Below are 25,516 nucleotides of genomic sequence, written 5' to 3'. Positions count from 1 at the left end.
CTTAGAAACAATTCCTCTTTGATTACATGACGGTGACATAGTGTCTATTGATGGTAGCTCAGACGACTAGGGCCACTTTTATTTTAAATACCTGATTTGGAGAAACTGGGGACAACTTCCCTTTGGTATTCATGATAGGAAAGATTGTTGGGGAAAACTGCCAGAATAATCCTTCTGGGCTCTTGGTCAGTTTGGCCTAGAAGTGAAGCAGGAGAATAGGGTGTGGAGGCAGGAAACCTCAGGACTTCCTGGAACTAAATCAAGTGGAAAGCGCGTCAGCTATGACAAGAAATATCCTCTTCATTTATATAGGACATACACCAAGCTAATGACTTTGTAACTTTATTTCATCCTCTCATTTACATAGAGCCTATGCCAAGTACATAACTTTGTAGCTTCACTTTTAGCCTCTTCACTTACATAGGGCTTACACCAGGTAACCAATGGAAACCTCTAGAGGGTATTTAAAACCCAGAAAATTCTGTAACAGGGCCCTTGAGCCCCTACACTCCTACCCTGAGAAGTGTATTTTCATTTTCAATAAATCTCTGCTTTTCTTGCTTCATTTCTTCCTTACTTTGTTTGTGCATTTTGTCTAATTCTTAGTTCAAAACACCAAGAACCTGGACACCCTTAATCGGTAACAGAAAGGCTTCTTACTAGCCTAGTCTTCTACAATAAATTGAACTGGAAGGATTCAAGAACAGAACTTACTTCTGAACTAAAATGAAATCTTGGAAAGCTTAAGGCAGAAAGTCTTCATATTTTGGTCTTCATCCTTATTCTCCTTCCAGCCAGGATTTGGACTGATGGAGAGTATTGATTAATATTGAAAATTTGGGGCCTGGTGTAGTGGCTCACAACTGTAATCCCAGCATTTGGGAGGCCCAGGCAGGCAGATCACTTCAGCCCAGGAGTTCAAGATCAGCTTGGGCAACATGGTGAAACCCCATCTCTACAAAAAAAACAAAACAAACCCAAATTAGTCAGGCATGGTGACATATACCTGTAGTCCCAGCTATTCCAGAGGCTGAGGTGGGAGGATCAGTGGAACCTGGGAAGTCGAGGCTGTGGCAGGCCAGGTCTCACTAACGCAGGCCTCCTTAACAACTATTTCAGCACTGACTGATTATTTAAGTTAATATTAAGAGCCGAAAGAGCCAATGTTCTTATACAAAGGCTGGTGTGTAACAAAAGCCCACCAAGAGTTTTGTTTTGGTCTTTCCTGGGCCTTAAAGCAAAATAACAAAGGAATTCTTAACAGGATCCATTTAGTATTAAAAAAGTTTTATTGTGGGTGAAGAAACTCCCCAGGCCTCCACAAACAAGTTTATTGGGGGTCTAGAGGAACTCGTCAAACCTTCGTGATTTAGATGGAGACAAGATACGGGTAGTCACCCCAGCACCTGGACCCATTTAGATTAAGTAAATTTACTGAGGCTCCAGAGGAAGGTCTTCAGGACTCAGACCTTAGTTATAAATTGTTAATCACTTAAGTCTTTGGATGAATGCACACTTATATGTAGACATAGAGCTTAAAAGGTTTATCAGCTCTGGAAAACTTTGTAATTTTGAGCTGGTCTGGTAATAATTTCAGGCCTTCTCCCTGTAACCTGTTGCAGAAATAAAACCTCTCTTCCTCCCCAGTTCATCTGCATCTTGTTATTGGGCCACGAGAAATAGCAGCCCAACCCTCAGTTTGGTCTGAGAAGAAGGCTGCAGTGAGCCATGATTGTGCCACTGCACTCCAGCCTGGGTGACAGCAAGACCCTGTCTCAAAACCAACCAAACAAAAAAAATTGAGAATGTTGAAGATTGTGGATTTCATGGTTCTTTTTTTTTTTTTTTTTTTTGCTATATAAGGACTGAATTATCTCAAAAAATTAAAAGCAGCCAAATTCTTGTGGGTCTTCTGAACTGGGTTAATTGCTCTTGGGAGTTTAATTTTAGTTTCTGGGGCCTCTGACTTGCCAGACACAGTGTTAGACATGGGGTCATCAGCTTTCCCCAGAGGAGTTCCTTTTAGTGAAAGGGTTTGGGGCTGGAAGAAGCGAATTCTTTTTGGGGGTGAGGGGAGGAATGTAAAAGGATGATAGTGCTTTTTTTTGGGTGGTGTGCTCACAAGGTCTGATGTAAGTTTTGTGTGTTATTTACCAAAAAGGGGAAGTAAATACAGTTATATAAGGTTATATGCATGATACTCCCCAGCCATTTAAAAACCCTGGGACAAGCAAGGTTTCCCAGATACCTGTTTTTTTTTTTTTTTTTTTTTTTGAGACAGAGTGTCGCTATGTCACCCAGACTGGAGTGCAGCGGCACCATCTCGGCTCACTGAAACCTCTGCCCCCTGGGTTCAAGCAGTTCTTGTGCTTTAGCCTCCTGTGTAGCTGGGATCACAGGGATGAGCTACCACATCTGGCTAACTTTTTGTATTTTCAGTAGAAACGGAGTTTCGCCACATTGGCCAGGCTAGTCTGGAACTCCTGACCTCAAGTGATCTGCCTGCCTTGGCCTCCCAGGTACCTGTTTCAAAGATGAACTGTTGTGGTTTAGGGAAGCTGAAATCCAGCCCTCTAGGGTAGAGTTTAAAGGGACATCATATTTCCTGGTCATAGGAAGTTTTCTTGCAAAAGTGGGATCATCCGTTGGATTCAAACCTGTGTCCTTTGTAGGTTAGAGCACATGTTCTGGGCCTTGCATTGTTTGCCGATGTAATAATTACCTGGAAAGCTTGGATCCCTTCAATTCACACACCTCCACTATGCAGGTGTCAACAGTAAATGGGTCCCAGGATTCTCAAAGTGTGATGCTTTGGGGTGTGGGTGGAACCCACAAATCTGTACTTAAAACAACCTGAATGGCCCTTATGGAGGATAAAAAGGAAACCTCACCTTTGGGCCACACACCCTCCTTGCTCTTCTCTGGGTGTTCTTGTCTAAACGGCAGTAGTGTGTCACTGGTAGAGGGGTTATGACTGGAAATTGTCAAGGCAATTTTATTGGCTGTTAAGAAGTAGGAAATGTCTGGAGCGAGCTGCCATTGGTAGGCGGGCGGGACCTTGGGTAAGTGGGCCGGCTGGGGGTGTAGGGGGCAGACTGCTACCAGGCAGGGTTTGGTGGGGCTTCTTTAAAAATTCCTTTGCAGGTTTTTTCAACAGTGGGCTGGGGGTTGGATGCATAGTTTAGTGCTGAGTGTGGGCTTGGGTATGGTATGCAGAGGCGGGTGCAGGGAAGCCATGTGGTGAGGCCAGATAACGAGCTTGGGTGATGACATATTATCAGGCGCAGAGGGGGATGGATGTGTCCGTTTGACTCCCGGGAGGCAACCAGGCTTACACACTCCACGTGTGGGAGCAGACCTGAGCGGCAGCTCAAGGGCCTGGATACAGAATTTTCTTGGGTCCAAAGATTCCCTAGAAGTTTCCCTCGGCCACTTCATGCTCACCTTATGTAAATTAAGTGGTAACCCGCAATCAGTCTGGTTGCAGAAAGCAGCCAACGAGATGCTGAAGTTACAAAGGTCACACTCCTGTGCATTTTGCAATCAGTAGGAGGCTAGGGTGAAGTTACAAAGTTATATTTCTTTCTTTTTTTGAGATGGAGTCTCCCTCTGTAGCCCAGACTGGAGTGTAGTGGTGTGATCTCAGCTCACTGAAACCTCTGCCTCCTGGGTCCTGGTTCAAGCAATTCTCTTACCTCAGCCTTCCAACTAGCTGTTCTTACAAGCACAAGCCACCATGCCCAGCTAATTTTTGTATTTTTTAGTAGAGATGGGGTTTCACCATGTTGGCCAGTCTGGTCTTGAACTCCTGACCTCATGATCTGCCTACCTCGGCCTCCCAAAGGGCTGGGATTACAGGCACGAGCCACTATGCCCGCCCGAAGTTGTATTTCTATGCAACGAAGACTTGGTCTGAAATCAGTCTGATTGGTTGTGGACAGCAACCATTCAGAGGCTGGAGTGAAGTCCACCTGCAATCATTCTGATTTGTTGTCAACAGCCAGTTTCTCATTTGTTACCCAGAAAAGGTAACAGAAAGTAGCTTTTGGTCCTTTTGTTGCTTAGGTGTGGAAAGTTAGGGTTCTCCTTTCAATTTAGTTCTAGGAAGTTCCTGTGAAACAGCCTTAGGTTTTCTGCCTCCAGCTCCTATTCTCCTGCCTCAGTAGGAGCCTTTTTAAACAAACCCCTTGTTAAAAAACAAAACAGGCCAGGCGCTGTGGCGCAAGCCTGTAATCCCAGCACTTTGGGAGGCCGAGGCGGGTGGATCACGAGGTCAAGAGATCGAGACCATCTTGGCCAACATGGTGAAACCCCCGTCTCTACTAAAAATACAAAAAATTAGCTGGTGGCACGTGCCTCTAATCCCAGCTACTCAGGAGGCTGAGGCAGGAGAATTGCCTGAACCCAGGAGTCGGAGGTTGCGGTGAGCCGAGATTGCGCCATTGCACTCCAGTCTGGGTAACAAGAGCGAAACTCCGTCTCAAAACAAAACAAAACAAAACAAAACAAAACACCTCTAGACAATTTAAATTTAGCAGTTTCTCTGAGCAAAGAATGATTATGAATCCAGCAGCACTCAGAATCAGAAATGGTTCAGAGAACTCTGCGAAGAAGGACTGACATAGAAAATAAGTTAAAGTACAGAAATAGCCTGGTTAAGGCTGCAGCTCAGCCATTGCCTTATTTGGACTCGGGTCTGATCAGCTGGCAGCCTGTGATTGGCTGAAGTTGGGCTGCAGACTGGCTGAGACTCAGCTGTTTGTCATTTTCCTAAGTTAGGTTTTCAATTTATGTGTTAAGTTAGGTTGCAGTTCATTACCTAGGAACCGAGAGTAGAGAGACAGCCTCAAGTCAGGGGCCTTGCTTATTTAATTTAACGCTCTCATGATACATTTTTCTGCGTGAATATGCATTTAATAGCCTTTTGGTCATGGACATGAAGCAAAGCTGCAAAGGGTGCAGTTTTCTGGACCTGAAAAACAAGTTGGATTAAAGCAGGTGAGGCTTCCCCTCCCCATCGGTGTGTACACAATTTCTTATCCCTGCGTCCCCTTCCTCCTGCCATTTACCTTGGCAGTGTGATTTGGGGCAGGTGAGGCTTAGAAGGGGCAGTTTATGAAGGATTGTGTTGGCACACTGAGATTTGGGGCCCAGCCTGGGTACCCTTGAGGACAGGTCTGAGCTGGTCCCAGGGAACGGCTTCCAATGCTGGAGCGTCCTGCTGCTCTCTGCTGCCCCCTAGGGGAATAGTCTCACACTGCCGTTCCAGATCAACTGTTAAAAAGATAGTAATTTCCAGGTGGAACAAACTGGACCCTCTCCTCCCGAGATTCTAAGGCCATTTCCACTTTAGCCTTTTACATTCCATCTCAAAAGGAGAAGTTAAAAGCCAGAGGAGGGACCTGTTGGCGCTGCTGGTCAGGTCTAAAGGATTAAACCCCCTACTGCTAACCACAACCCTATCTATAGATCACAGACATGGTATGGAGGAATTTACCCTGGAAGGCGTTGTTCTTGCTCATCTCCTCAGACTCCCACCTAGTCACTACCCCACAGTCTCGACCCTCTCTCATTTACACCTCTCAGACTAAGCCTTTAAAAGGGCCAAGGTTTCCTTTGTCCGGGAGCTTGGTTGTTGAGGCATCTATGCCGCTGCAGCTCCCGGAATAAAATTACCACTTCTTTCCCTGTTCGGTGTTCAAGAGGATTGTTTGCCGCCCTTCTGCTTCAGGTGTGAGAAGAATTTCACTGGTTAGAGTCACATCTCGAGAAAAACACACAACATACCTAGAGACTATGGCAAAATCCACGCACCCCGCCTCTTCATCTGTAGCTTTAATTCTCACAAAAGCATCCCCACATGTGATTGTTTCTGTCCCTTGTGTCCTGACTTTAAGATCTCATTTCAAACTTGTCATTCTCCTTAATAATAAAAATCTTGTCAATCCCTTGCTGAAATCGGGTCTGTCATATTTTCTCAGATCTGTTAGTTTGCAAGTCCCATTTAAAGAGATGATAAGATTAGGCATGGCTTGTCCTCAGTAAACCTTAGTTCTTACTTTTCTAAAAGAGGGCATAGTGTACTGGTTGAGTGTGAGCTCTGGAGTCAGGGGAGTGTCAGGTCCACCCCTGAGCATGAGGCTAATGCCCACCGTCTGTGGTAGGGATGAAATGAGATGATACAGATAAAGCACTTTGTGTAGAGTCTATCTCATAAGCCAATGAATGTTGACTGTTTAGTTATTTCCTGTTCTTACAATTCATTCAGTAGTTTGTTCCAGACTCTTACCTGGAATGGTTTGCAAGTCCTCCAGTTTGTTGACGGCATTCTTCATGAGTTCTCCAGCGTGATACTCTATGAGAAACAGCAGACACAGAGACACAGCCCTGACCCAGTGGGGTCACAGTGGGTGGTGGGGAAAATCAGTCTCAGACACAGTCACGACAGGAGTTAAAGTGAAAGTGTCGGAGTTAAAGTGAAAGTGTCTTTGGCGGATCACACATGTTCTACATAAAAGCAAAACCTGCTCTGCTTCCAGTATGTCTAAGCACTTCACCTATAACAGTAAAAAACGAAAACATAAAACAACTTTCACCCTGAAATAAATTGGAAGTATCAGAATCACCCTGAGAGGCCTCATCCCCAAATAATAAAGCAGGAATGTTTATTGTAAACTTGGGCTCCTTCCAAAACCAGCCCCTGCCGCCCCCTCCCATATTTGCTATGTGGATGTCTAGAGTCACGGCAAGAGCTTTGTGAATGTAACAGTCAAGTGAGTAAGTTGTTTTCTCTCGGGAACCCATGAATGGATACTTTGTAGCTTTGATAATACTGCACATTTTTCCTTTGAGTCCTTGTTACGTTTTTTATTTAACCAACCAGTCCTTTGGAAGTCCGGTTCTCTTGCTCCCTTCGAGGTGAACTTCTTTCCTTTTGTACATGCCTCTTTCTCTGAGTGTTTTGACACCAGCTGTGCCTGAACTGCAATGAAGGACAAAGTCTCAAAAGATGTTCCATCGGGTCTGCTTTCTTATTAGGTTAAGATAAAAAAATTAGAAATACTTTTAGAATATAAATACTCATGAGAAGTATAAATAATACTTGAGAATTACCCATGAGAAGTGGGGAAATTGTGTAGTTATTTCTCATATAGTCTGAGTTTAAGATAGCATCTTAACCCTAGCACATTAGCAAACCAGGAAACCAACAACGGTGTTAACCAAAGTACAGATTTCATTCAGATTTCACCAGTTTTTCTATGCACTTTTGTTTTGTTGCCCAGGCTGGAGTGTGGTGGTGGGATCTTGGCTCACTGCAACATCTGCCTCCCAGGTTCAAGTGATTCTCCTGCCTCTACTTCCTGAGTAGCTGGGACTACAGGTGCATGCCACCATGCCCAGCAAATTTTTGTATTTTTTATTTTTTAGTAGAGATGGGGGTTTCACCATATTGGCCACGCTGGTCTTGAACTCCTGACCTCAGGTGATCGCTTGCCTCAGCCTCCCAAAGTGCTGGGATTACAGGCATGAGCCACTGCACCCAGCCTAGAGGCACTTTTTTCTGTATGTGTATGTCCGTGTGCATAGCTCTGAAATCTTCTCACATGTGTAGATTTATGTAAACACAGCCCCATCCAGGATACAGACAATTCCATCACTCCAAGAAATTGTGTTGTAACCACGTTATAGTCACACTTTCTCCTTAACCTGACCTGTGACAACTATTGGTCTGTTTTTCATCACTACAATTTTGTAATTTCAAGAATGTTATATAAATGGTCCATACAGCATATAAACATTTAAGATGGGCTTTTTTCACTTAGCGTAATGCACTTGAGATCCACCCAAGTCGTACGTTTTCAGTATGTTTCTTTCTGTTGCTGAGTAATATACTGTTATATAATGTACTGCAGTATATTTCACTGTTCACTTGTTGAAAGATGTTTGGGTTCTTTCCAGTTTTGGGGCGTTACAAATAAGGCTGCCATGAGCATTTATTTAAAGTTTCTTTGTGTGCATGTAAGTTTTATTCTTCTAGGTTTCTGGGTGACCATCTTATGTCATAAATTGTGTTTGCGGTTGTATTTGTAACACAGCTGGTGTTATGTTGGGCTTCTTGGATTGTCCTGTGTGCATGAGAAAAGAACAGAGGTAATTTAGTATGTAAGCGATGCATTGACCAAGTGAAGTCAAATGCTATCATGACATTTGATGCTAATGGTGATTGGACAGGACTTCAAATGGAGTTGATTGGTAAGAGAATTGAGCCATCACACACAGTCGTATAAATCTGCCAAACTCAAAAACGTTTGTGTGGAAACAACAGTTCCATAGTTACGTTGTGAAGAGAAGAGTGATTTTGTTCTAGCAGAAAAACATCATCTATCTCATTATATTAAAACAATTGTTCATTTGGATTTTTATTGGTTTTATAGTTTTCTTTTTATTTCATTTATCAATTTGTTTTAATTTTATGGCTGTGGACTCCCACATAATCAGTTTAATGGCTCAATAAAACCACTATAATATATGTGATTTAATAGTGGTTGTGGTATTGAATGAAGGCAAGGTGCAAAACAAATACCCGATATTAAAAAAGCTGCGAAGGTGGGGATTTTTATCATGTTTTATGTTTGGGCATATTAATATATAGTTGGCATATTGGATCAAACAGAGGTAAAACAAGTATAGAAGGCCCACTTCTCTCATGAAAGTCTGAGCTGGTCTAGGAGCGCAGGGTCGTCTGGATACCCAGGTTCCTTCTGAGTTGTTGCTCTACCTTCTCCCAGATGAGTGCTTCTCAAATTTGTGTGACTATTAACTACTCGGAGATCTTACTGAAATGCACAGTTCGGCATCAGTCAGTCTAGGGTGAGGCCCGAGAGCCCGCATTTCCGAAAACTCCCAGCTGCGGCTCCTGCCGCTGGGTCGCCGACCACATTCGGAATGGGAAGGTCCTGAGGACTGCCTTCATTCACATGGTTGAAGCAGTTTCGTCTCCACTGCACCGGATTTCCAGCTATGGGAAGGGGTCCAGAGGAAGTGGAGGACTGGCAGCGTCTTAATGAAAACACGAAGTTGTTTTTATTCTCTTCACATCTCACTGCCAGGACTTGTCATATGACTCTACCCAGTTGCAAGGGAGGCTGCAGAATGTAAGCTCTAGGTAAAACTTGAGGAGTTCTATTAACTAAAAGGAAGGTAGAGAGAATTCTTACTAAGGAAGTATTAGCAGTCTCTGTCACAATAGTTCATGAGAATTTAAGGCGACACGGGGTTTGTGAGAATTTTTTCCTTTTGAAGAGGCTCATATGTTTCTAAGTTTGAGAAACCCTAATCTGAAGTGTAATGTGAGGTTCCATTTTAAGAGTTGACAAGATAAGCTTAGCTTGTCCTTAGTTAATCCATAGTGCTTCTTTTCTGAAATTGGGTGTGGAGCGCTGGTTCAGCATGTGATCTCTGGCAGGGCACAATGGCTCATACCTGTAATCCCAGCACTTTGGGAGGCAAAGGAAGGAGGATCGCTTGAGCCCAGGAGGTCAAGGTTGCAGTGAGCCATGATTGTGCCACTGTACTCCAGCCTGGGCAACAGAGTGAGACCCTGTCCCAAAAGTTGAAAAAAAAAGGAAAAAGAAAAAAGAAAAAAGTGGGCTGGGTGCGGTGGCTCATGCCTGTAATCTCGACACTTTGGGAGGCCTGAGTCAGGAGGTCAGGAGTTTGAGACCAGCCTGGCCAACATGGTGAAACCCCATTTCTACTAAAAATACAAAAAAATTAGCCGGGCATGGTGGTGTAGACCTGTCATCCCAGCTACTCAGGAGGCTGAGGCATGAGAATTGCTTGAATCCTGGGCAGCTGAGGTTGCAGTGAGCTGAGGTCATGCTACTGTACTCCAGCCTGGGCAACTGAGCAAGACTCTGTCTCAGTTAAAAAAAAATGTGTGATCTCTGGAGTCAGAAGGGTCTCAAGTCCACCAATGAGTGTGAGAGTAGTGCCAAGCTTATGTTGTGGGTATAAAATGGGATGATATGTGTAGAGCACTTTGTGTAGCGCATACACCTGCAGTAGCACTCATACAAGACTTCTCATAACCTCTGCTTTGCCTGCCTTTTCTTTCTTTCTTTTTTTTGAGACAGAGTTTTGCTGTTGTTACCCAAACTGGAGTGCAATGGTGCGATCTTGGCTCACCGCAACCTCCACCTTCTGGGTTCAAGCAATTCTCCTGCCTCAGCCTTCCGAGTAGCTGGGACAACAGGCACGCACCACCATGCCCAGCTAATTTTTGTATTTTTAGTAGAGACGGGGTTTCACCTCGTTGACCAGGATGGTCTCGATCTCTTGACCTCGTGATCCACCCGCCTTGGCCTCCCAAAGTGCTGGGATTATAGGCATGAGCCACCGCGCCCGGCCTTTGCCTGCCTTTTCAATGTCATCTCTCCCTATGAGCATACCTTCTGTGCCAACTCTTGAATGATTTATTTCTACCTGAGCAAGCACGTTCTCACATCCCTGTGTCTGTACATATGGTATTCCCTTTGTCCTTTTCCATCATTCATTTGTACTCTAATTAGGGCTGGTTGGCAAAGTAGTATTTCACGGTGTAGAGTGTACCCCTCAGCACAGGCAGAAGTTTTGCAGATTTGTGGTTTCTATGGAGACCCCTCAAGAGACAATGATGGATAAACACAAATGGAAACTGTGTTGGAACCTCTCAAGCCTTCTGTTTTGCCGATGGGGGCCACACTGAATAAGGCCCACATAACTATAATGAGTTTTGCTATAGAGAGATTCTAAGACAATCCTAGAAGTGAAGTGGCCTGGATTCTATGAAGATGTTACTGACTCCCTGAGAAGCCTTAATGTACTCAATTTAATTAACTCCCTTACAGAATACTAGTTTATTTCTTTAAATTGGAACATGTAACAGGCTAAGGTTTTCCTTTCTTTGAGAATATCCTACAATTTCTTTACAAATCATCAAAACTGAGTGCATGTGTGTGTGTGCATGTGTGCATATGTGTGTGTGAAAAGAAATATAAAATTCTCGTTTCTTTTTTGTTTATCTTCCCAGTTTGAATGGAATTCTCAACACATTTTTTCCTGGATGCACTCATAGTTCAAGTGATGTTCCTTTAGGAAAACAGAACAAATCCACGACAAAAATTACCCATAGGATTTAATAAACCCACTGTATTTTTCTGTTCTTTTTCAGTTCTAGTCTGTGTCTTTTCATCCTCTTTATAGCAGGAGCTCATCCTTACTTTTTTCTTTTTGGTAATATTGCTGTTTTTAAAATTTTTTTTCTGTCTAATTGCCTCATTGATTCATTTACCTAATAAACTTAACGGCTGAATTAAAAATAATTACATGAATGAAAATGTAATCTCCCGTAAACCTTCTACTTCTTTGCACAAGGTTTAACTTTTAGAAAAATAGGTGCTTTGGGCTGGGCACAGTGGCTCATGTCTGTAATCCCAGTGCTTTGGGAGGCTAGGACAGGCAGATCACTTGAAGTTAGGAGTTCGAGACCGCCTGGCCAACATGAAGAAATTATCTCTACTAAAAATAATATAAAAATTAGCTGGGCATGGTGACCCATGCCTGTAGTCCCAGCTTCTTGGGAGGCTGAGGCAGGAGAATCCCTTGAGCCGTGGAGGCAGAGGTTACAGTGAGCTGAGATCATGCCACTGCACTCTAGCGAGACTGTCTCAAAAAAAAAAAAAAAAAAGAAAAATAGGTGCTTTTGACCCTTTCTCTCTATTTCATGCCTTTCTTAAGACATGTGCTGGTTAGTTAACCTGGAGAGTGACTCCATTAGCCAAGCGACAGTAGTCAGCCTGTGTCCAAAAGGACTCAATCCCTGGCATTTTTTTTCTTGTTCAGTTGAGTACCTGTGTTCTTTCTCGAGAACGCAGGCTTCCCTCTTTGGATTAATCTGTGTCAATGCCAGGAGCTCTGTCATGGCAAAAGAAATATAGGTGTGAACAAGGAAATTTACTATGCTTTTAATTCAGTCAGGTCAATATTTATTTATCACTATGACATATCAAGAGGGACCTCTGGTCCCTAGGAGCTCTTGACTTAAGGTAGACAAAAATAATGGCAAGATAAAAAATAATGTTGAAACAGAGCTGCAGGAAATTCTTTTGCTGCCCAGTCCTTGTTCCAGCACTCTTAGTCTCTTGGTGTTCCAGGACTTCCACACTTCCTTTCTGGCATCTTTGAGCAGTTGTACATTGCAGCATGGACTCTCTGGTGGTGGTGGTGAGTCCCTGGGATGTGGTGTTAGGAGTATCTTTCTGGTCTTCCCTGTGGAGTGTGATAGGAAAGGGAATTGAAGGCCACGTGCGGCGGCCTACGCCTGTAATCCTAGTACTCTCTGAGGTGGGTGGATCACTTGAGGCCAGGAGTTTGAGACCAGCCTGGCTAACATGGCAAAATCCTGTCTCTGCTAAAAATACAAAAATTAGCCCAGTGTGGTGGCAGGTGCTTGTAGTCCCAGCTACTTGGGAGACTGAGGCAGGAGAATCTCTTGAATCTGGAAGGTGGAGGTTGCAGTGGGCCAAGACTGTACCACTGTACTCCAGCCTGGGTGACAGAGTGAGACTCTGTCTCAAAAAGAAAAAAAAAAAAAAAAAGAAAGGGAGTTGAGAATTCCCTAGGTATCCTCTCTGGAGGTAGCGGAAAACATATGGGTTTTGGAGTCAGGCCTGACTCTGTTTTGTAACCTAAGAGGAAGATTTTGACCCCTCTGAAAGCTCAGTTTCTCATCTGTAAAATGGGGTTAATGATACATACCTGCCTCATAAGGCAGATGTGGTGATTAAGTGAGAAATGAATGTGAAATGCTTAGAGCAGTGCCTGGCACAAAGTAGGTGCTTACTTTGCTCCTCGTCCTCTCAAGCCTCCGGACGGGCCTTGTGCTTTCAGAATCATGCCACATTCTCTCTGGAGAAAAAGCTATGTTATTTGTTAAGCTGCTCCAGTGGCTCAGTCAATAGACTAAGAGTTATAGTCCCCAGAGTCAATCGACCTATTGTTGTTAAATTGCCTTGGCCCTGCTACTTTTGGTAGTTGTCATCTTGCACTGTTATTGATTTATAGTTTTCTTCCAACCCTCCTCTTGCAGATGTTGTAATTAGTCCAGGACACTAGATGGCGCCATTTCACTAGGTATCGATAACTTTCACAAACGGAGCCCTCTGTCCTGCACTAAAAAAAAAAAGGAATTTGTATTGCATGCATCAGTATTGCCATATATTCCAGCACTTCAAAGAAATACCTTTACATTTTGGTGTTTCTTTCATTTATAATGGGGAGCGTGTAATGCTGAGAAATCATCCAGAGGTGCACAGGTTTGATTTAGTTCCATGGTTTAGTAGAGCAAGAAAACTATGGAGTAGACTCACAGGGAAGCCACAAATGTAATTGAAACGAAAATGAAGTGTATGAGGCAAGGTCAAGTAAAAGTGGATTACTTGTTGTTTAAAGAACAGACAGGTAGGCTGGGCGCAGGGGCTCACGCCTGTAATCCCAGCATGTTGGGAGGCCGAAGTGGGTGGATCACCTAAAGTTAGGAGTTTGAGACCAGCCTGGTCAACATGGTGAGGTGGAGGTTGCAGTAAGCCGAGATCGCACCACTGCACTCCAGCCTGGGTGACAGTGAGACTCAAAAAAAAAAAAAACAAAAAAAACAAAAACAGGATAGGTAATGTCATGGTAAGCCCTAATGACGGAAGGGCTTCTAGGGAAGGTAGTGAGCAGCTATTAATCTCCAGCACAAGGAAGAATAGAATAAGAAGAAATGGACTTATCTGACTACATGAGAGACGTAAGTTAGCTACAAGGAAGAATTTCTGGAGCCAAGGTGGTGTAATATCAGAACTAGGAAAATCATCAAATTTTTCTTTATTAATGTTGAAAACAAAGGAGACAGCTGGGTGCAGTGGCTCATGCCTGCATTCCCAGCACTTTGGGAGGCTGAGGTGGGCAGATCACGAGGTCAAGAGATTGAGACCATTGTGGCCAACATGGTGAAACCCCGTCTCTACTAAAAATATAAAAATTAGCTGGGTGTGGCAGCATGTGCCTGTAATCCCAGCTACTCAGGAGGCTGAGGCAGGAGAATCACTGGAACCCAGGAGAGGAAGGTTGCAGTGAGCGAAGATTGTGCCACTGCACTCCAGTCTGGGCAACAGAGCGAGACTCTGTCTCAAAAAACAAACAAACACACCAAACCAAAAAAAAAAAAAAAAAAAGCCCCAAATTAAAAAAGTCGACAAGTTCTTAACATGTACAGATTGGTTTATTTGCCATTCCACTAGAAGACGGAATAAGGTTCTCTCCCTTAACATGATACTTATTTGAAACCTGGCATGACACTGTGTAGGACAAATGGTCTTGTGTTTCATTGGTCCAGGCTGGGATTTGATATGAGCTAACAGGATCAGCAGTGTTTTGAAAAGTATCTTGTTATTGTGTATCCATATACTGGTATTATATTAGAGATCTATAGGAGTGACTGGCATTTTTTTTCTTTAGTTTCTAAGCTATATATGGAAGGGTTGGGCTAGAGGGAGGAAAGCGATCACAGGCAAAGGGAAAATCAGAGATCTTTTCATTGACACTGTTTTTTGAACCTCTGTCTTGTTACTTATTATTTAATCCCTCAGACTGTGGTTTTGTTTTATTTATTTGCTGTTCCTGATTGACACCTGTAATATCTTGTAGATGAATATGGAGATTACATATTTGTGATTATACACCAAGTCCACAGGGGGGCGCCAAACACGACCTTCTCCCCAGAGTCACCCAATAGTTCACATAGTGCATATGCTGGGCGGACTCCTTTCTTCCTCTGCTGCCCCGTGGTCCTCCTCCCAAGGTCCCAGCTTCATCCTGGGAGAATGCTTCCTATATGCCTTTTTCAGATTCTTCAGATTCCTCATAGCAAATAATAAATAAGATAATAAAACTGTCCATTCTCACAGTGACTGCCCCTCACTGCGTTACTTAGCTGCACTATTCTAATAATACTATAGCTTTCCAGGTTGGGTCTCACGTGGCTCATGCCTGTAATCCCAGAACTTTCAGAGGCTGAAGTGAAAAGATCCCTTAAGGCCAGGAGTTCAGGTCCAGCCTGGGCAACATAGCTAAAACTCCTCTCTACAGAAAGTAAAAAAAACTAGCCAGGCACAGTAGCATGTGCCTGTAATCCCAGCTACTTGGGAGGCTAAGGCTGAGTCAGGAGGATTGCATGAGTCCAAGAGTTCAAGGCTGAAGTGAGCTATGATTACACCACTGCATTCCAGCCTGGATGACAGAGCGAGACCCCATCTCTTAAAAAAGAAATACAGTATCTTTCCTAAGGTTATCTGCCAGGAAGGGGTGAGGTGAAGAAATAAAGATGTTGGTGATGGAAGATTGGGATGAGGTGGAGAAAATTGAGTCCAGCCAGATTCTTCCTTTGCTGATCATAAATGTATTGTATGTTCATTGTAGAAAATTTGGAAAAAGATATAGAATAGGACAAAAGCAAAATTATAAATAAATTCTACCACTTATAGATAACTACAGTTAATATTTTAAAACATTTTCTTCTATGTAGGAATTTGGAGAAACTGAGGCAACCGCTTATAGAGAGCTGATCTGAAAGGTTATCTACGGGTTAAAAGAGCAAGCATGGTAAATCACATGTCTCTGGATCGGGGTAGAGGAAATCTGTTCTCAGAGAGAAAGGTGAGACAGGGCTTTAGAAAGAAAAAATAAATGGAAGTCTCTTGCTCTCAGAGAGCAACAGAAAGAGCAAGAGGGGCTTTCTGGATATGTACAACTATTATGTCTAAATTTTAAAAAAGAATGGCTTCCTGGGTCTCCAGTGCTTCTCCTTTTCCCAACCCCCAGGATTAGGAATTTTGAGCTACAGCAGTACCTGTCTTAGGTCCTGTGAGCAGTGTCTCAGAAGGCTTCCAACAGCTCAAGCAAGTAAGTTTTCATTTCTTGAAATCAAAGACCTCTAACTAGAATAGCCACATGAAGTAATAGGAGCTTGAGTTATTATTGCTGTTGACAACCTTACGGAAAGTGCTTTTTCATTCCGCCATTCACTGGAATGTACAATAATGATGCTCTACTCAGGACGTTTTTGTGCTATTCCTTTTAACCAGTCAATGCGCTTTCACTTCCAGCAGCCCATACTGATAACCCTTTTTTCTTTTTTTTGAGGACTGCCCACCTACTGGAACCCACCTTAGATGCATGCATAAAGAGCACTTGCCTGGAAGTTTGTGCTCCACTGAGGGCACCACTAACCGATAACTGGTTATGGGAATATAAAGCCCTAACCCCCTTTCCCTGGGATGAAGCCAGGGAAAGAACTCTGAAGCCAGAGTTCTGCAGGATCATGCTGAAGCTCCCCTCTGTGGACTTTGAGACTGAACTTGCTGTAGGCAGTGTCTAAGATGCTCCCCAATGATCCCCACCTCCTGGTATTCATACTCTTGTGTAATCCCTCTCCTTGAGTGTGGGATAGATGAGGTGACTTGCTTTTGACCACTAGAATATGGCAAAGCTGTGGGGATGCCAATTCCATGATTAGAGTACAAAAGATTGTGATTCCTATCTTGCAAACAGACTATTCCTTGTATACTTTGGTGAGGCAATCTTTCTGTCAGGGAACTGAGGAGAGCCTCTGACCAACAGTCAGCAAGACACCGAGGCTCTCAGTTCAACAACATGTATGGAACTAAATGTTGATCACAATCACTGAGTGAGTGTAGAAGTAGACCCTTCCCAGGTTGGGCTCTTAAATGAGCTTGGATCAACACTTCGATTACAACCTTGTGACAGACCATGAAGCAGAGGACTCAGTTACATCGGGCCTGGATTCCTGACACACAGAAACTGTGAGATAATGAAGGTGTATTGGTTTTAGATGCCAAGTTTTGGGGCAATTGGTTATGTAGGTTAATACAATATCTTGCTTGATTTCCTCCCATTACCTGTCTTGTTTCCCCCATTCTCTTATCAGTTTTTCCCGAGGCCCCTTTCTTAATAAAGCACTTGCACAGCAACTTCCCTAAGAGAGCTGATCCTGATCCTAGGCAATGGATTCTAAGGATGGCTTTTTTTTTTTTTTTTTGAGATGGAGTTTTGCTCCTGTTTTGCAGGCTGGAGTGGCTAAATCTCAGCTCACTGCTAACTCCACCTCCCAGGTTCAAGTGATTCTCCTTCCTTAGCCTCCTGAGTAGATGGGATTACAGGCATGTGCCACCATGCCCAGCTAATTTTTATATTTTTAGTAGAGATAGGGTTTTGCCATGTTGGCCAGACTGGTCTTGAACTCCTGACCTCAGGTGATCCACCCACCTTGGCCTCCTCAAGTGCTAGGATTACAGGCATGAGCCACAGTGCCTGGCCAAGGAGGGGGTTCTAAAGTAGGATAAATTATCAGCCAGCTGGGAACAGGACTATAACTGCAGTAAGTGGAGTGTTGTGGGCATATTGTAGCCTTGCAAATACTCAGATTTTATCTGTGATGTATTGGGATGGGGATGTAGGCAGAAGGGATGTTTGAAGACAGTTGAATTAATTGGTTGATTTTGGGTGCTTACTGCATTACTGCAGATGATGTGATAACTTTTGAATTGGCTTTTGATCCTTTGCTTTAAGATGGAAAGGATGAATAGCAGATTCGGTGGATGCAAAGGGGAGAGGTATTCCAGGTGGAGGGCATGGAATAAACAGAAGCACATGAGGACCAAATAGAGATGCAGGCTTGGTGAGTGACAGCTACATGAGTTTTACCAGAGAGCAGGAACGATGATGGCAAGAAATGGGAGATAAATTTTAAAAAGTATATCTGGCCCTAGTGTGGTGGCTCACACCTATAATCCCAGCATTTTGGGGGGCCAAGGCGGGCAGATCACTCGAGTTCAGAAGTTTGAGACCAGCCTGGCCAACATAGTGAAACCCCATCTCTACTAAAAATACAAAAATTAGCTGGACATGGTGTTGCATGCCTGTAATCCCAGTTACTCAGGAGGCTGAATGAGGCAGAACCACTTGAACTTGGGAGGTGGAGGTTGCAGTGAGTCAAGATCATGCTGCTGCACTCCAGCCTGGGCTACAAAGTGAGACTCTGCCTGAAAAAAGAAAAGTATATCTGGGCCATGCTAGGTAGAGTTCTGAAGGCAAGTTAAAAACTTTGAACTGTATTTTTGGCAATAATGGGAAATGATTGAAGGGTTTATTTTTGTTTTTATTTTTTGAGATGGAGTCTCACTGTGTCGCCCAAGCTGGAGTGCAATAGCATGACCTCAGCTCACTGCAACCTCTGTTTCCCGGGTTTAAGCAATTCTCCTGCCTCAGCCTCCTGAGTAGCTGGGACTACAGGTGCACGCCAACATGCCCAGCTAATTTTTCTATTTTTAGTAGAGATTGGGTTTCACCATGTTGGCCAGGATGGTCTTGATCTCTTGACCTTGTGATCCACCTGCCTTGGCCTCCCAAAGTGCTGGGATTACAGGTGTGAGCTTTAAGGGCAGATGTGGCGTGATCGAAGGAGCTCTCCAGAAGAGTAGTTTCTAAATGTTGGATGGTAAATGGATGCCAGTTTGGCTGCCTAAAAGTTGCGTGGGGACATTTTAATAACAGATTCCTGCGACGCACTTGGTGAATCACCAAACATACATCTCTGTTGGTTGTCTTTTCTCTTTTTCCTTGTCCGTGACGGTCAGGTTCTTTTCCACTTTAAAATGGAGACCTCCTTTCTTGCTCCCTCATATGTATTTGTGACAACAGTTAATTGTGACTTCTAGTTCACGTACCTGTTATGTGTGAGGTTACTCAATTCAGTTCTCAAATGAACTTCTAAGTTTTTCATTTTGGAGGTCTTGCTAATAAGACTCATGAAGAATACACTCTTCTCTTTGGAGTCCCTAAGTAAATTAAATCTTTTGGGTATTTTTTTTTTTTTTGAGACAGGGTCTTACTCTGTCACCCAGGCTGGAATGCAGCAGCATGATCCTAGCTCACTGCAGCCTCAACTTCCCAGGCTCAAGCAATCCTCCTGCCTCAGCCTCCTGAATAGATGGGACTACAAGCATGCACCACCATGCCCTGAGAATTTTTAAATTTCTTGTACAGACGGGGTTTCGCCATATTGTCTAGGCTGGTCTTCAACTCCTGAGCTCAAGCAATTTGCCATCTTGGCCCTCAAAAATATAGGGATTACAGGTGTGAGCCATTGTGCTCAGCCTCTTATGATAATTTTTAAGAGATAATTTTTCTGTTTCTCTTTTGTCTTCACTTTTCCAGGCTAAATAGCATCTGTCCTTTTAATGGTTCCAATTGGGTCATGGTGTCAGACCTTCAGTTGTGTCAGGTTCTAGTATACCTGTGATCTTCTTACATGCTGGTACCCAGGATGGCGTACAGTATACTAGATAGGATTCTGATCCACATAAACGAGTGAGACAGTTCCCTCCAGCACTGCCTCCCAGTGGACACTAGATATCAGCTCAGAGTCTAAGAGCCCAGCAGCCCCAGCACTCTGCTGTTCCTTGTAAAGCTTGTGGCCACTGAAGTCTCTAAGCCTTTTCCATTCTTGCTCCTCGTCATACCTCTTTCATCAATTGCACATGTGGTGATTCCTAGAGAGTTACTGAGGAACTGGACTCATGACTTTAGCTGATTTATTATCCCGTGCAGCTTTTTTGTAATGGGTAATTTAGTGTAATATTGGCACAGTTGCAATTCAATCCATTTTTCTTGTTCTTTTCTTTTTTTAAAATGCCATAAACCAATATTTGCTTGTATTATTATTGTCTTATATTCTAGGTTTGGTTAGAGCCCTTTATTTTTTTCACAAAACTAAAAAGCTAAAACTTCTTTGTATGTTTTACTGTCAGTCTCAAAGAATAAGAACTTTCAAAACAGAGTTTTGTTTTGTCCTTTAACTGGTGCATATAGTCACTGATTATTTTAGATGAGTGGACATGGAAAAGAAAATTGATACCTAGGAGATAGATAATATGTGATGATAGCTGGGCGCGGTGGCTCACGCCTGTAATCCCAGCACTTTGGGAGGCCGAGGCAGGTGAATCACGAGGTCAAGAGATCGAGACCATCCTGGTCAACATGGTGAGACCCCGTTTCTAATAAAAATACAAAAAATTAGCTGGGCATGGTGGTGTGTGCCTGTAATCTCAGCTACTCAGGAGGCTGAGGCAGGAGAATTGCCTGAACCCAGGAGGCGGAGGCTGCGGTGAGCCGAGATCGCGCCATTGCACTCCAGCCTGGGTAACAAGAGCGAAACTTCGTCTCAAAAAAAAAAAAAAAAAAAGTGATGATATATATTTTTAATAATTAAGATGTAATTCATATATCATAAAATCTGTATGTTTTAAAGTACACAGTTCAGTGGTACCATTTCGTCCATTATTTCCTCTACCTCTGAGAGATCATATTGTCAGCTTTTTAGAATACTAGGTTGTGAAAGCATCATCACTATCTAATTCCAGAACATTTTCATTTACTGCCAAAGAAACCCCATACCAATTATCACAGTCAATGGTCACCCTTCATTTCCTACCTGCCAGCCCCATTGAGACTGTCTTCCTGCCATTCTCTAGTGTGGACACCTGAGCCTTCCATTTGGGGAGCTGACTGGCACATTTTTTTTCCTTCACATCATAAACTGTACAGGGGAGAATCTTGCATTTACAGAGTTCTGATATCCCATTTATTAAATTATGCTGGCTTCTTAGGAAACACTGAACCCATTTGCAATAGCAAGGGGCTTTTGTAACTATCATCTCCTCCACCTGGGCTTCAGTTTCTTCAATATTCATATTATTCTTTCCAGTTAAATGCCTGTTTCCTTTAAAGAAAAGAAGCAAAATGGAAGTTGACCAGCCTGGGCAATGTGATGAAACCCAGTCTTAACAACAACAACGAAAATAATAACAACAACAATTAGCTGGGTCTAGTGACACCCGCCTGTGGTCCCAGCTACTCAGGATGCTGAGGTGGGAGGATCTCTTGAGCCCAGGAGATGGAGGTTGCAGTGAGCTAAGATCGCACCACTGCACTCCAACCTGGGTGCCAGAGCGAGTCTCTGTCTTAGGGGGGAGAAAACCCCGAACAACCAAAACAAAAAACAAAACAAAACAAAAAAATCAAAATAAAAGTTAAGAAGTCCTGCTTTCTCTATGATCTGTAAACAGTGTACCATAATCTCTACTCAAGAGACTTCTATCTTTCTTGTTCTTGCTCCAAAGTCACAGAAACCTTTTGATTTCTGCTTGCTCTCCTTAGCAGCACTTGTGCATTTTGGGTGTTAGCCTTCCTGACAGTTTTCATAGGGTTGGGCCCATGTCTGCATTTCCTCTTGGCTGTGGATCTCTTGACTCCATCTGCGATAACTTTGTCCTTTCAAGCCCTGAGCTTGCTAAGGTACTTTGGGTGTACCTGCATCAGTCCTTACTCTCCATTCTTCTTTCTAGGAACAATTCCAGTAATTAGTTCAGAATTTTCTTTCTAAAAGCCCTAGCCTCCCTGCATAATCTTCCCTTGCAGAACTCCAGATTGAGTCCCCAGAGCTATGCTCCCTTCCTGCCACCCTAGGACAGGAAACTGCCAGTTTTCCCTATGCCAGTGGTCATTGTTCCAAGATGACCGAGTCTCTTTGTTCCTGAAGGTTCTTGTCACTTCATCTTCACGAGACAATTCTTCCATGTTGGTCCAGAAAAGCAGTTTCCTCCATTATTTCTTCTACCTCTGAGAGATCATATTGTCAGGCTAAATTTGTCAGATGCGCTTTCATAAATGGAACCGGACACTGCCTTTGTAAGACCTTTGTAGTATGCAGTCATGTGTTCTTCTACGAACATCCATGAAGTATACCTTGTAGACATCCACCTGAGAGTAGGGATGAAACGAGAGGAGGAAAGTTGTGTCCAGACTGACCAAAAACAGGGCCACAGAGGCACAAACCTGGTTTCTCTAGAAAATGATGGTCATGTTAGTCATTACTTTTTGGGAGTAGTCAGGGAATTTACTTACTTTTCCTTGCAGATGGATGATAAAGTTAGAATTCTGGCTCTGCTCTCACTAAGTCTATGACTTTAGGCAAATTAATTATACTCTCTAATCTTTGTTTTCCTGATTTAAAAATTATATTTTGCAACCCACGAGCATAGATTCAAGTTGCTCGAGTTTCAGGTTTCCTCATATGTAAAATAAGAATAAGACTACCCAGCTTAAAGAATTTGTGATAGATTAAAAATGGCTGCAAAGTTTTTGACACTCCTCTCACTGACAGGTAAAATCGATATCACTGCCACTTCAATCTGGTCACTATAATTGTTTGACTAATAGAGTATAGTAGAAGTGACAGTGTGCCAGTTTCTGAGCCCAGGCTGTAAAAGACTGGTAGCTTGTACTTCTTTTTTCCTGGAAGACTTTCTCTGGGGTCTTGAGCCATCATGTAAGAAGTCCACATATCCTGAGACTGCCAGGTTGGAGTCTTAGTAGTATGCAATAGTGCCAGCTAGCTGAGCCCAGCCTTCCAGGCCGTCCCCACAAAGGTGACAGACATGCTAGTGAAGCCATTTCCAAACAGCCCATTCATGAGCTGAATACCAGCAAGTGACCTCACTGATTGCAGTTGATGTCATGTAAATAAAAGGAACTGCCCAACAAAGTCTTGATCAGATTCCTGACCCACAGAATCATGAGACATGATGTAGGTTGTTTTAAGCTCTTAATTACCCAGCAGTAGATAGCTGGAACGGAATTTGGTACCTGGGAGTGGGGTGCTAATAAAACCCTCACACATGTGACATTGGCTTTAGGACTGGGCAGTTGGTAGAAGCTGGAAGTCCTTTTGAGGAACTGATTAGTAAAAGCTGGAAGGCCATTGAAAAGACTGCTGGTAGGACCTGGAAGGACATGGGGAAAATTGGATTTGGAGGTGGGAAAAAACGTGATCCTTGTGGAGGAAAATTTGGCAGCATTGTTATTTGTAATAATGTGGAAAATAGAAAATGAACCTAGCAAATTGGTGGATTTGGTCAGAAAGATTTTGTGGCAGAACGTCACAGATGCCAATTGATTCCTTTGAGCCACTTGTGATAAGCAATGGATAGAGAGAGATAAACTTAAAAAAAAGATAGAAAATTTCTAGTTTTAAAACATTTTTTAAAGGAAATATAAAGGAGTTAAGACTTAATGGATTTGAAAATAAAAGTGATTTCATACCCACTGTGAGCCCTAACCCCCATCTAAAATGTGTTTTTGTGTACAGTAAGTTTGATAATGGAGGGTCAAAATGCTGAAATTCAGAGGAGCTAGATTTAACATGAAATCTGATGTTTTATGTATTACTAATCCCTTTTAGGGAACTTTAGGGTAAGCCAAGCCAGGAAGAGAAGTGGGAGAAATTAGAAAGCTAAAGGAAAAGGATACTTAGTTGAATCACTCAGAAAACTATAAGAACATGCTTGTTGAACTTTCCCTATCATTAGAAAGAAAAATAAATAAAAACTGACAATAAAGACATGAAGGGCTAATTTTCAATTTCTATTTGTCTTTTTGAATGATGCCTCTTTGGAATTTTATGAAGGGTAAATATATTTGAAATGAAATCTTTTAAATGAGTTATCTATTGGGTAGTTATTTTGCGCACCTTTAAAATGCATTTTACTTATTTGTGGTGGGTGGAGTAGAAAGATGAATTCTGGAGAAGTTGAGAGGAAAATAATTTCAGGAGGTAATGGATGAACTTGGTCTGGAAGATTAATCAGGGCAGTTGTAAGAGAGTACCAAATGCATAACCAGAGTAGAACTAAATATCTGATTGTAATTAAAACTTTAGGGTTCTAATAGCTGCATGAAAGATATTTTAATAAACGTGAAATGCACTTTCTAAATGGCACGCTAACTTTTAATGACTTGGGTGTTTTGTTTGATTAGTAACCTGGACTGTTAAATTAAAGCCAACTGCAAGTGCATGATAAAATATTGATGGTTTCAGGCAAATGAATTGGGGGAGTTATGCTTGACAGATTTTTTGTATCATTAAGGATTTTAACTGGTGGAAAATATATATTGCTGGTGCTTAAAGATAGTTAAAGAGGATCTTCCTGTTTATATGACCTCGTTTTAATTTTACAGTAATAATAAGGGAGAAATCTGAATTATTCACAGATGATTGGTCAAGAGAGGTCACTTAATTAAAAAAGTGTTATTTTAATTACACCTGTTCACATTCCTGGAATAGGAAATTAAATATTTTGTGGCATTTGATTATTTCTGTTTCACAGAATACCTGGACTTTTGCTGATTCTTGTGAAGACCTTACATTGTCATGTGTGAGGCTTTTACTGCGTGTTAGTAGGGAGTTTTACTTTAAGAATCAGAATTTAAGAAATAGTTTTTTCATTGTCAATTTTAGAAATAATGCAAGAAGAAAAAACATATAATTTATGAGCATATGTATACATGCATATGTAATATATTATACAGAATATTTTATGTGAGAGAGAATTTCTAGGAGGAAATAAGAGGCACAGTCACTTCTAGGGAGCAAAGCTCTGGAGTCAAGACAAAGGGAAGTGATATTTCTTTGTTTTTGTGAAATGAAAATATGTTTTACAGTGCAAATGCCTTAGTTTTATGAAAAAATTTCCCTTTGAAACCCAAATTTATCTTTTAACAACTGAACTGCTTTCTTTTCATGTGTCTCTCCCCATAACAGAACATTTTCTTGATTTGGCCGGATGATATGGTTATTTTTAGGGAGGTTTTATCATTGCATCCTTCCTTCCTTCTGACCTCACAGTCATTCATCAAGCCTCAGATATTTAGCATTTCTTGTCTCTTAATGCTTCTTATAGCCTAAATAAATAACTATTTGACAAAGAGAACTGAACAGTGTTTTATGAAGTGCTCTCTCTGATAAGATTTTAACTCTATGAAGGAAAGGAAAAAGGTAAAATTTTGAGAAAACGAAGGAACTTAGGGAGGGATGATAGGACAGTGATTTAGAGTGGCCTTGCATTGTGTGCTTAGATATTCCTCACAGAGAAGGAAAACACTAGTGTCTTCTCATTAGTGAGAGACCTGCAAAGTGCTGGGAGAGGCACTCTGCGTAGTGATGGAAGAGTCTCTTCATAAAGGAAGGCTCCAGCCTTTTCCTTTGGTGATGATTTTTGGGTACTTTAGGAGCATAGGAAGTTGCTCTTATGTGGGGTGTTGAAAAGACACAGGGAAATTCCTGGAGAGTATTTAGCATGTGTGCACGTGCACACACACACACACACCCTCCTGTCCTATTGCCTGCTCCTCAAATGATTGACCCTCAAGGGGATGAAGGATATAAAATTAATTCAAACTTTGCCGCTTACTTGTTGAATTGCTCCAAGCTAGTTCCTATCCCTTTCTGGGCTTCTTGATTATGAAATGAAGACATTTATTATATGTCAGAGTTGTTGAGATTAATAAATTTATTCTC

The sequence above is a fragment of the Callithrix jacchus genome, chromosome 8, assembly GCF_049354715.1.
Source record: "Callithrix jacchus isolate 240 chromosome 8, calJac240_pri, whole genome shotgun sequence".
Classification (NCBI taxonomy): domain Eukaryota; kingdom Metazoa; phylum Chordata; class Mammalia; order Primates; family Cebidae; genus Callithrix; species Callithrix jacchus.
This window is presented reverse-complemented; position numbering follows the sequence as displayed.